The following is an 11,626-nucleotide window of genomic DNA, read 5'->3' on the forward strand; positions in this document are numbered from 1 at the left end:
ATAGCTTTCATCTCTCGCGAAACGCAAAAGGCGCGAAGTGAAACGAAAAAGTTTAAAGCTAATTACCGCGACACGATTGGTCCGCCGTTTCGGAGCCCGCCAATCGCAGGCGTCGCTGCTCGGTGGGCTCCGAATCGTGAATCATTCACGGCTGCGTCGCGACGACTCGAGGTACAGTGTTCGTCTCGCTCCGTGTTTCTCGCGTCCGTTACCGTCCAAAATTGAATCTCGTGCGTCAGAAACGATCGCGAACGTCTTCCGCGCCGCGTCAGACGTTCGTCGCGATGCAGGCGTCGCGCGCAGTCGCTGGCGGACGCCGATATCGCGAATATTCCGAACTCTCGGAGCCGCGCTGTTCGGAAGCTCGCTCGCGCACCTCGCTCCGCTCCACCTTCGAGGTGCCGCGAAGATGCGGCTGGTGCGCAATCATTGTCAGGTATGTGCATGTGAATCATCATGCGTGATCATATATGGTCATAATTAATCTCGTTACTTCGTCATATTCGAACTGGAGTAGTGTCTTTGGCAGCGTCTCGTCGACGCTGGCTGCGTTCGCTTTGGGCGCTTTCGTGCCGAAAGCGTCAGTCTATCTTTATTGCTGATTACTTCAATTACTTGTTAATTGAAAAAAGATGGAGTGATGCTTTCAGCACGAATGTGTCCAAAGCGAACGCAGCCGCTATCATTCAAAATGTACGGAAGCGTTTCATTGGTGCTGTCGTGTCGGCACTGTGATTCGCGTGAAGAAGCCGCCATTTGGAAATGGCGGACGGCGGACCGGGCGGACTTCGCGGGAAGGCGGAAATGTTCGTGTTTATGCTCGTGCCGGTTCGTGCTTCGTGCGGCGTTTTAACATCGTTCGGTACGATCGTTCGTTCGATATACGAATGTGAATGTTTAAACGACAAAATATATTTTATAATTGTTACACGAAGCGTGTAACAATTTACTTTGACTGCCGAGTTTGCAATTCGTGTCGATTTGTGCGGTGTCGAGTATGCGCGATTTGGAGGTTAGGAGTCGTCGAGTCGCGAAACTGGACAACACGTATTTCGCTCGTATGAATTATGGATACGCATTCGCGGACGAAACTTGTGTAGGAGAGACGGGAAAAATTAACGGAACCGAAGGAGATTCGAACTCGGGATCTTTCGTTCTCACGCCTAGGTTAGGTTGCTACTCCACTCCACTACTAACAATAAGTTTACCTCTCCGATCTGCTATTATATTAATACCTAATTAGTTTTATGTGATCCTAAATTCTTACACTTGCTTTAAAAATTTTTGACTGCGGATTTGACGAAGGTTTGTGTAACGATGTATTTCATTTGTGTGAAATTCGTATCGGAAGCTCAAAGTTTCAATTGAGATTTGCACCTTTGCATTAAGAAAGATTGTACATTAAATGGTAAAAAGATGTTTACTATATTATTATACTTAACGTAATAAACATGCACAGTACTTCGTACATGTGCAAATAAATGTGAAATGTATAATTTTAATTCAAAGTTATGTCTTATTAAGCTATAGAACCATTCGATTATAAACGAAACAAATTCTCTTGACTAATAAATGTAAATTTTGAAAATTGTTACAGATTGGAGCTTTCGAAAACCTGATGTCATTGTTTTTGTTGAAAATTACGAGTCGTGACTTCGTTATATGCTCAATTCGACTCTTGCTTGGTGAGAGCGTCGACTGACAGTTATGAAGATTATGAATTTGAAAAGATTAGATGAGAGCCTGAAGTTCAATATATAAAAACTTTTTAACATGCAAATTCTGTATGTTACAAATGTTGAGATCTTCCTCAAGGAAAGCTCGATTACACTTCAGTGTTTAATACCAATGATAACCAAAGGGAAAAGATGGCTGGAAAATCATATCTATAATCCAGGTAAATTAATAATCTGATGTGTTTCATAATTGACGATATTTTATAATGCGAAAGATTTGTTTTTAATAATCTAATTTATTCTTATTTATTCTTGTTGCAGGATAATGAAAAGAAAATCCGTCATCAGCATTTAGAAACAGCCTGGAACAATGGTGTTCAAAGTTATATAAAGCATCATTATGATGTGCACGGTTACAATAGGAGATATATAGCTTGTAAGTTATTTGTACATTTCATTTTAGACATATATTTTCATATATTAATGTTCTCATTATAATTACATGTCATCTATGTGTTGTTACAGATAACAAAGTACATGGAGAAACTTAAGAATAAAATCTTTGCTGTGAACTTTCTTCTGTCATTTTGGAAAGGACTGGAACTTGTAATAAAGGTAAGTTAAAAATCAAATTAACTTTATCATTACCAAGAAGAAATATATTTTATGTGTATCCATGACTAATATTTAACATTTTATTACCTTACCTGAAAAATAAATAAAATGTCGAAGAAAATGAATTAATTTACAAAAAAATGTGATTTTATATATTTTATTAGAAGCATTTATTCATATCATTGATACTTATATTTTTATAGAATATGTGGAGCTACTAAAAATATATATAGAGAATATCTTGGTATTGCTGATGTTAATAAATATTTTTTGCATGATCTTTTTTTGCATTTATGCATGTTGTTTGGCATTATGTACAATTTCCTCAAAATGCTGTGTTACACTAATATGAGTGCTATAACACTCAATCTGCACATATCGACGAGACAATTTATTATACGAAGACATACGTGTAACAATAAAATGTTTTCTGTGTAACATAAAATAAGAATTAGTCAAAATTAAAAGAGATAGTTTACATATTTAACAGTACTGCTCTCAAAAGCTTTATGTTCATTTAAGAAAATATTTCCAGCATTTTAGATCGAGTAAAACCTTAAAAATCTAAAAATTGTCATGCATTTTGTTGAAGACTTAGAAGTCTTTTATATTATTTAAATACTATATTTTACTGGTAATAGACATGTGAAATATTTTATCACTTAAAGTAAAGGATTCATAAATGTACTTTCCGACATACATCGGGTTTATTCTTCAATATATAACTAAATATTATCTAGTCGATGTTTTTTGTGATAAAATACTTTGGTTTGCTATCAACCGGTAATTCACACTGATATCAGTCGACGTACAAAAGAACGTTAAGTAGCTTCACGCACTAGCACTGAATAGCGAGCATAGGGCGATGAAAATCGTTTTAACCATCTGCAGTATTGTCCACTAACAATAGCACTGCGTGACTTCTTCTATTAGCCTTCTACATTACCAAGTGCATACTTCAGACCTACATTTATTCCACCCTATTCATTCCAAGGTTCTTTAGTTATACCCCAGTAAACTGCCGAGTATGTATCGTTAGTCTTTGTTTAAGGTCACTTTAATTAATAACAAATTGGTTTAAAGATTAATCACATATGATAGACAACAATGAATGATTGGTTAAGGGATATTATTAGCTATCCTTGAAAATCTTTTTGTTAAATAAAAATAAAAGTCAAAATTTTGAATATTGAAAAATGTATATTATTTAAAATTAGGCACAACATCGAAAAACAAATGACGAAATTGTTATTAAATAATCACTAACTTTAGTGAATAATTGCTTTAATTTGTTGATAATCTGTCACTATTGGTGTAAGAAGAAGGGCTTCGCGAAGTCTCGCGTCCATTTAATACACACAAGCGGTTAGCTGCGTGCTCTTAGCTTTGATAATGGAACAGCGCGACTCCTTTTATTAGCTCTCCGCGTTACCGAGTGGTACTTGACGAATATTTGTCCATCCGGTGGGTGAGCGCCAACATATAACTTTCATATGTTCCATTTGCACGTACCGTTCGTCGTTGGAAATTAAGAACGACAAGAAGTTACCGAATAGATTTTGTTCCTTTCCGATTTTATCTTTTTGACAATAATAAATCTTGCTTCAAGACAGTTTTGTTTAAATTAAAATACACACTATTTACTTGGCTATTAGACAAATAAGTGTATCCGAATGTAAATGGCCTTAATAGCAAGTTATTCAATAAATTCGTAATCAATGAAATTGTACCGAAGGATCACTCTTTCGATAGAAATCATATCTCGCAAATTTTCAATTTCTATGATCATATATCGGCGAATCGAAATTGAAATTAAAGTTAAGTCTTCTGTTAATGGATCGAAAAACAAATTTTTATGTATTAAGAACTTATGCATTAAGAAATTTTCTTCTAGCTTAATTAACTCTTTATGTTTTATGTGATGGTAATCTTATTTTTTTATATTAAATATTTTTATATATATGATTAGATCTCTTTAAATTTTTTACTCGAAAAAACATTGAATCTATTTGTATATTTGATAAAAAAATCTGACATTAAAATTTTATCCGACGATAAATAATTTATATATTAATTTAATATCGTTTATTAATTAGTGCCTTGGACAAATTTCTTATGTACTTTAACGCTATAATTGCAAGTTGCTGATATATTTAGCTTCGAGATCGTTTTTTTAAATGGAAGTGTCCGTCATTTGCAAATGCAGGATCGCGGAAAATTTTTCCTCGTTACAAAAGTTGCTCGTTACGCGAATGTAAAATTTTTTCGCTCTCGCTAAACGGAACGGTCATAATCTCCGGATATTCGTAGTGCGAGAGCGCACCTCGCGCTGCGTGTTACATTATCGGAGACGGCGGATAATTAATTAGAGTGTCGGCGCAAACAGCAGGCAGGTTCGGCAGGAGGACGACGGACCTACCATTCCCGTTCGTCCGGGAACTTCGGCGTACCTTGCGCGTCCATGGCGCTCGCTATGGTGCAAATATAATCGACAGCATTTCCCACGAGAGCACCGACAGTGCCGGTTGTGCACACGAACGTTCACCGCGCGGACCACGTCGACGTGGTGGTTGATGTTTCCTTGTTGGAAGCGTGGCTTCCGAGTTTGCCCGCGCATATTTGCATGGCTGGGATAGAGAGACACGACGGTATATACATTTAATCGCTTCGATAACCGATCGCCCGTGTTTGCCTGTCGCTGTTCGCTTTTGAGTCTATCCAATTGGATTGACTTGCGAATGGTCCCGTTGTTCGTTATTAAGCCTGGTCTACATAGGCCGCAGTTCGCAAAATGCAAGACACGCACAGTCTACATGTGAGTTTTGCGAACTGCGACCTATGTAGACCGGGCTTTAAGGAGCTTCTAAATCAGTCACCAACATCTGCGCGGCGTTCACGTGCTTTATCCTAATTATTGTGTACTTTTTGTTCGGTCGAAGATTTGGTAGCGTTACAAAAATTTTATTAAAAATGATATATTTTTACGTTATACGATTTTCTGTTCAGCTAATTTGATTCTGCTCGAGTTTACACTGAAAAAAAAAAAATTTAGATAAAAAAAATATTTATTTAGACGGCTCCTAAGAGCTTATTTACTTAATGTAATACACATATTTATTTAGAATTAGATATTTTTATTTAAGATAAGTAGAAATATTTAATTCTAAATAAATATGTGTATTATATTACGTAAATAATACCTAATAAATATTTTTTCGGATTTAAATATTTTTTTCTCAGTGTATCTATGCCAGCTGTGTGTTAAACTCATTTATCGTTATATTACAATCTTGCTGCCTTTTCAGAATTATACTTCAAAGGTTGCATGGCGAGTTTGGAACTAATTATATAATTATAAATATATTATCTTTTTTACAATTTCTTTACTTTCTACATGAAATATTTTTATTGCTCAGAATTCGTCTTATAAATTATAATTGTTTATTAAAATAATTAACGACATTCCAAGAATTGTCATTTTTCTTATTTTAGTCTCTATAGCTTGGATAGACAGTATACGTCTTTCAGGATATCATTAGGTATACGTAACGCCGATCGATGTCTTCTCCGTATAGAAGTTAATACATGCAGTTTAAATTTACTTTGCGGTTTTCTTGCACGTGCACGTGCGCCTTATGATATTTTACGTAGGGCTGCATTTTGGCATAAGCGGAAACTGTGGTGTTCTCGTATCAATCTTGCGGTCTGGCAGTTGTGAGTCGCCCGAGTATGAAGAGATCCTAGCCAGAAACCTTAAAACTGAAAGGAATACGCGGATAATCGTCACCTAATACTTTACCCGTAAATGTATCCTTGTAGAACGCACGTTATGATGCCCTTGTAGGACGCATGCAATATCCTGAAATATATTTGCTGCAATAGCAAAAAGTTATTTTATTTCATGCTTTTTGATTGTGGTTGTCTATAATTTATACTTTTAAAATTGCGAGATTAAACATCTTAAAATATCGTAGAAATTAAAAAATTATATAAAGAAAATTGATTTCGAGCGAGGAGAAAAAGATAATTAAATCGAACCAACTTTTCTTTTAAGATAAAATTCTTCATTATATGGAATTCATGGATTATATTATATTATATTGGCATAGAAAGAATATATACTTTAAAACACTACATACTTTTTGTCTTTACGATAAAATATTACGAACTTGGATGATGTGTTAATCTCGGAATTTAAATTGGAATTTTTATATTCATATTCTTATTTTGATATAGTCTGAGATTCTGATAGCTGAAAATTTCAGAATAAATTATTTTCGATCTTATTCTATTTCTTTGCAATATGGTGAATGATGTGTTTACAATTAAATGTTTTAAGTGTGATGCATAGGAATAGTCATATCAATGGATCTTGTAATTTTCATTTGCAGATTTCCAGAAACTGGGCCTGTTCAGACAGATCTGTAGACATTTGTAATATTTATGCAAATAAATGTTTCTCAAGATGATAATAAACATATACATTTTACAAATATATTTTATTCTTATTTATTATAGATATGTATATTATTATACATGTATTATTTTGTAACATGTAGAAACAATTATAAAACATTCTGCTATTTGAATTCGCAATTAGAAGTATTAAATAATTTTACGAAGAAATGAGTATCGAGAGTAGTTTTCTGCGTAATATTTTCATAATATACGTGAGTAGCACAAATATCAGGAATGTTTTATAAATGCAAAATTGTATTTTTTATATATTAATAAATCGTCTGTATTTCAATCTGTCTTTTGATCAGTAATCATCATTACACACGGAATTTAATAATCGCGGTTGATAGCGGTATCGATTTTTGGTTTGACGCCTAGCCCATAATATTCGTTAATCCAATCTCTGTGTCGAGAGAGCGGCCCGTTTTCAGAGACAAGAAGCAGACCAATGTGCGGCACTTCTAATTGCGTTAGAGTAATTACGTTATACACGTTTCAGGCAATAACACCCTACCGAACAATAATACTGTACAGATACCGGCGTTATTACGCGCCGGAACAATTACTAAATCGTAATGAGCGACGTATTTGCAAAGGGCCATTGTAATTAGCCTCCACGCTTCAGATTTAATTACACGGTTCGAATATCGCATAGCCGCGGAGAATGCCAATTGTTATGTGTTATATATGCTAATAAAAAATTTGACATTACGTGATCTAGCGCGGTAATTACAATATTAATTAATTCAATACACAATGCTCGATAAAAAGCTGTATTTTTTAATGAATTTTTCAGGCTTCACACACCAACATATCACGTATATTGTATATCTTGATATTATTTTTTATGAATTTTTCAGGCTTTGCACCAACATATCTCATATAATGTATATCTCGATATTTCTGTTTATTGTTTCTTAGTTATTATTATATCATGATCAATTTTTATGACATGTATGTAAGATATGATTTTTATATAATATACATAAAATTTATTTTATCACATCTCGATGAAGGATACTTTGACTAGCTTAGACTCAAACTTTCGTAATTAAATTAATTGGGGGGCGTGCAAATTTTAGCAAACTTTAACTTTAAGTTAAAACTTGATTCAATAAAATCTGCATCTTTTGACTATGATCGTTTATGATGATATGAATGTAATGCGATTACCTCCAGTTCCACGCCTCATTTCGGTCGTAACTTCATTCGCCTCTCGTAATATTCTGTCATGGATCACAGAGACAATAAAAAAAAATCGAGCAATCGCTCTAATCTGCTGTATTTATATCGCACTAAATTTAGATTACCGCATCTGCGCGACACGACATTTTCACCCTCGTGTTCGCCGAGGGTTGACCGCTTGTCTAATAATACTGTGGCATGATAAAAAAGCCCTCGGTGGAAGTTAATTGCCGCGGTTTGCCGGTTGTCCTCCGTCTGATGAATGGCATTATGACTTTACGCTCGTTTTAGTCCATCCTTCTTTCCTACCTTTCCTATCTCGGATACGCGCAACTGTATCGCGAGGCAAGGATATGTCATTCGACCCTCGAGTACACTATTAAGTAAAGGGATAAGTTGGAAACAAGAAAATATAGCAGATGGTTGTTCTCATTATCTTTTAATTTTACTGATTCTCTATGTAGTATAAATTTCAATTGAGAGTTAAATAGCAATTTGGGGGAGTTAGAAAGTGGCAATTGGGAGTTGGAAGGTGGGGAATTCGAGTTCGTTTGTCGAGTCTGTGCAGAGTTTACATAAGATATTCGAAATTATATTTTAAGGTCGCTAAATAGTGTTTCATCCTTATTTATTGTTAGAAAGAATTGTGTTCTTTCTTCGAACGGTTTAATAGAAGAAGCACAATGTGCTCGCTTCCTTTTGAATATGCCGCAGTTAATCTCTTTGGTATCAGATGCACTAAACAGAATAACTCCCTCCCCTCCCCCCCGTGTTCGGCTGGATTTTTGCACAATTGGCTCGATATGCTGGAACGTTCGAGCCAGCGCAACCCCCAACGCCAAATCTGGAGAAGGGTGGCAGTTACTACCTCGCGAGTTCGCGTGGGAGGTCACGTTGGATTGGGGGTAGGTGAGGCGACCCACGACCTTCGACCAATCGTGAACCTTGCTTGGCATTGGCCTGCCAATAGGAGTCTGCTTGGCGTAACCCCGCGGCGTGACCTTATGCGCGATTCTCTTCTTGCACTTTGCGCGAATACTACCCCCGTCACTCACCTCGGCGAAATCACTTGCGTCAGCCAAAGCCACCCCCATCACTCGTTTGATTCATTGCTCATTGCTCGTTTTAGTTGAACGATCACAAATTCATATAGAGTGGTTTCGTAATAGAATCGTAATAGAATATCATTGTACCTATTTATAGTATCATATGTCCAATTGTCGCTTATTGAGGCTATTTTAATTGATAATATTATTTATGATAATATTGTATGCAATTGTTTAAAATAATTATAGCGATGACGGGGTTTTTAAATTTTTATAGTTCTTAGTAAAATATAAAAAAAACATATATTAGTATTTAACGGTGAATCAATTAGTGTTGATTAAACATAAAATAATGTGAATATGAATAGCATTTAATGTATATGTCTTTATTTTGAATTAAAATTTTCATTTTTGAAATTACTTTAAAGGTTATAGACAATAGAGTAAAGCTATGTTTAATCAATGTTCACTAACGGAGAACTTACTCTAAATGTACCTTGGCTAGGCTATGATAATGTTAACGCGAAGATGAAAGGATCGATTATATGAAACTCACGATTATTTACGTATTAACGAGTGCGTGTTTATTTATACACACCAAAGGATGTATTCGCCACCATCCCATTATCTCATCTCTCTGTCGAGGTAGAAGCATCGTTAATTTTGTCCGTTAAAGACCGTAAGAAAGTTAGATTGTACCAGCAGAGGTAACTTTACGTCAAGCTGAATGAAAGGTTGTGGCTTAATTTAATACCCAAGAAAATAATTTCTATCAAGCTGATTAAATTTTCCAATCCATATAGGAGTTGCCAGACGATCGCTCTTTAATAATTTCATTTATTAATCTGTCCTCCGATGATTTTACGGTTTTTCGATTCGTTGTACAGTCTAGGTTACTGTACATCTAATCATACTCTAAGACGTCTTCGGTTTTGACATATATGTATCGTCGAGGGCGCGTGCTCGTGAACACCCGGCCGACCCGGCCGCGTCATCCGGCCGTCAGAACGGAGCATCCGATAGCGTCGGTTATCGAGCGCGGGTGGCAAGGTAATTACTTCCTTGGGGTTGGAGACGTGCGCGCGCCCCACGGGGGTGGGGTCAGAGGTCACGCAGTCGGCTCCAACCGCCTCCGGACAGCCAATCAACGCTCTACGCTTCCTGTCTTCGGGGCGATACGATGCATGTGGATATCAACGCGTGCGCGGCCGTGCCCGGACACGCGTGTAGATGCGACATGCCGCCAATTGCACGACTGGCCAACTAACTCCAGGTGCGGTAATCGCGACGACACATTAGCTAATACGTCGACCTGGACCTAGACTTCCCGTGGTAGTTACTGAGCTCGCTACTCCCAACGCGGCTGCCATTAATATCTCCCTCGCGCACATAAATACGTATTGCTTATCAAGATGCGGAGATGTTGCTTATCGTGACGCGTTGCTTATCCAGATTTACTACGACATTTATCAAACTTAGGGTTTCCAATAAACTTGAAGACGATTTTCTTTTGGAAAAACTTATAAAATTATTATTCGCGATTTTTCAGCTCGTAATTTCAAATGACTTGGAGATTAAATTATAATTAATAGTTTTAATTTTCAACTTTGATCGTGATAATTGAGAATTAAGGAATGGATAAGTATTACATCTCTCGTTAGATTTTTTGATGACGTTAATTTTCTCTGAAAACGATATTGTTTTTAATCTTTTATCGTTTTTAGCTTAATTATGAATATTTTTTCCAAACGTTTATAATTTATATTATACTCCTTTAAATTATTCATATTTTATTTTACCATTCTCTTCGAGCTGAGAGATATGCCTATTCGCATCAATCGCTATACGCCTAATTAAAAATTTGGAGCATCGAATGATTAAGGCACAAAATACAACTCGCATTAATTCAAGATAGCGATCTCTTTCTCTTGTTGCTCCTTTCCTTTTGCTTTACATCATTCTCGCATCGTCTTCTCTCTTTTCCGTTCATCGCGCTCGGTGTTCGCTCCGTTCTTCCCGTGCCAACCGTAGTTTCATTAGCCGTCTAATCTTTCTTACAACCTTGGAAGGAGGATGGGAACTTAGGCTTCTCTCGCTTAGGTCCGAGCAAGATCTTCTTTCCCTCGACCGTCGGGGGATCTGGTCGAGTGACTGATGAACTGGCCACTAATTACCTTCTCTGTGCCGTACAATACCAGCGTATTAATAACTCGCATTTATATGCCTGTGAAAAATGGACGTTCGCTTCCTTTCGCTCTCGTTCGTTCCTTCGTTCTCTCTTTATTCGATGATCAAAGCGTGCAAAGCACTCATGCGATTGTGTGGACAGATAGATGCATACGCGTAGATATGAAAGCGCGAATGAAAGAGATAGCGTCCGACCGGATTGCACCACCAACTTGTTGTTTTACAATACTATATTGTCATTTTGCAACAGTATATAAATTCAAAATGAAGGACGGATAATGCTGCTATTAAACGAAACGAGATAGATTACTGATATAATCGACTTTGCTACGTTATGAAACATGAAGTTACGTTCATCGTTAAAACGCGTCTATTTGGGATTAATAATTAAAATTTAATTTGTTTGAATGAAAAAGTCAAATATAAAATCTTGTAAGATATAATGTGCAATTAAAGCAG

At 36.3% G+C, this 11,626-nt stretch overlaps 1 long non-coding RNA gene across 5 annotated transcripts; it reads left to right on the forward strand.

Annotated features, from left to right (window-relative positions):
• Positions 1–142: 142 nt before the first annotated feature.
• On the forward strand, positions 143–7,041 carry LOC139818833 (uncharacterized). 5 transcript variants are annotated; one of them, XR_011733527.1, is made up of 6 exons: positions 764–1,167; positions 1,598–1,897; positions 1,998–2,112; positions 2,202–2,291; positions 2,495–2,546; positions 6,683–7,041. It is a non-coding gene; the product is annotated as an uncharacterized lncRNA (long non-coding RNA). The 5 variants fall into 5 exon arrangements; XR_011733524.1 differs by lacking the exons at positions 764–1,167; positions 2,495–2,546 and adding an exon at positions 143–436; XR_011733525.1 differs by lacking the exon at positions 2,495–2,546 and having other exon boundaries at positions 766–1,202.
• The last annotated feature ends 4,585 nt before the right edge of the window (positions 7,042–11,626 follow it).

Source organism: Temnothorax longispinosus, chromosome 9 (assembly GCF_030848805.1).
Source record: "Temnothorax longispinosus isolate EJ_2023e chromosome 9, Tlon_JGU_v1, whole genome shotgun sequence".
In the NCBI taxonomy this organism is placed as follows: domain Eukaryota; kingdom Metazoa; phylum Arthropoda; class Insecta; order Hymenoptera; family Formicidae; genus Temnothorax; species Temnothorax longispinosus.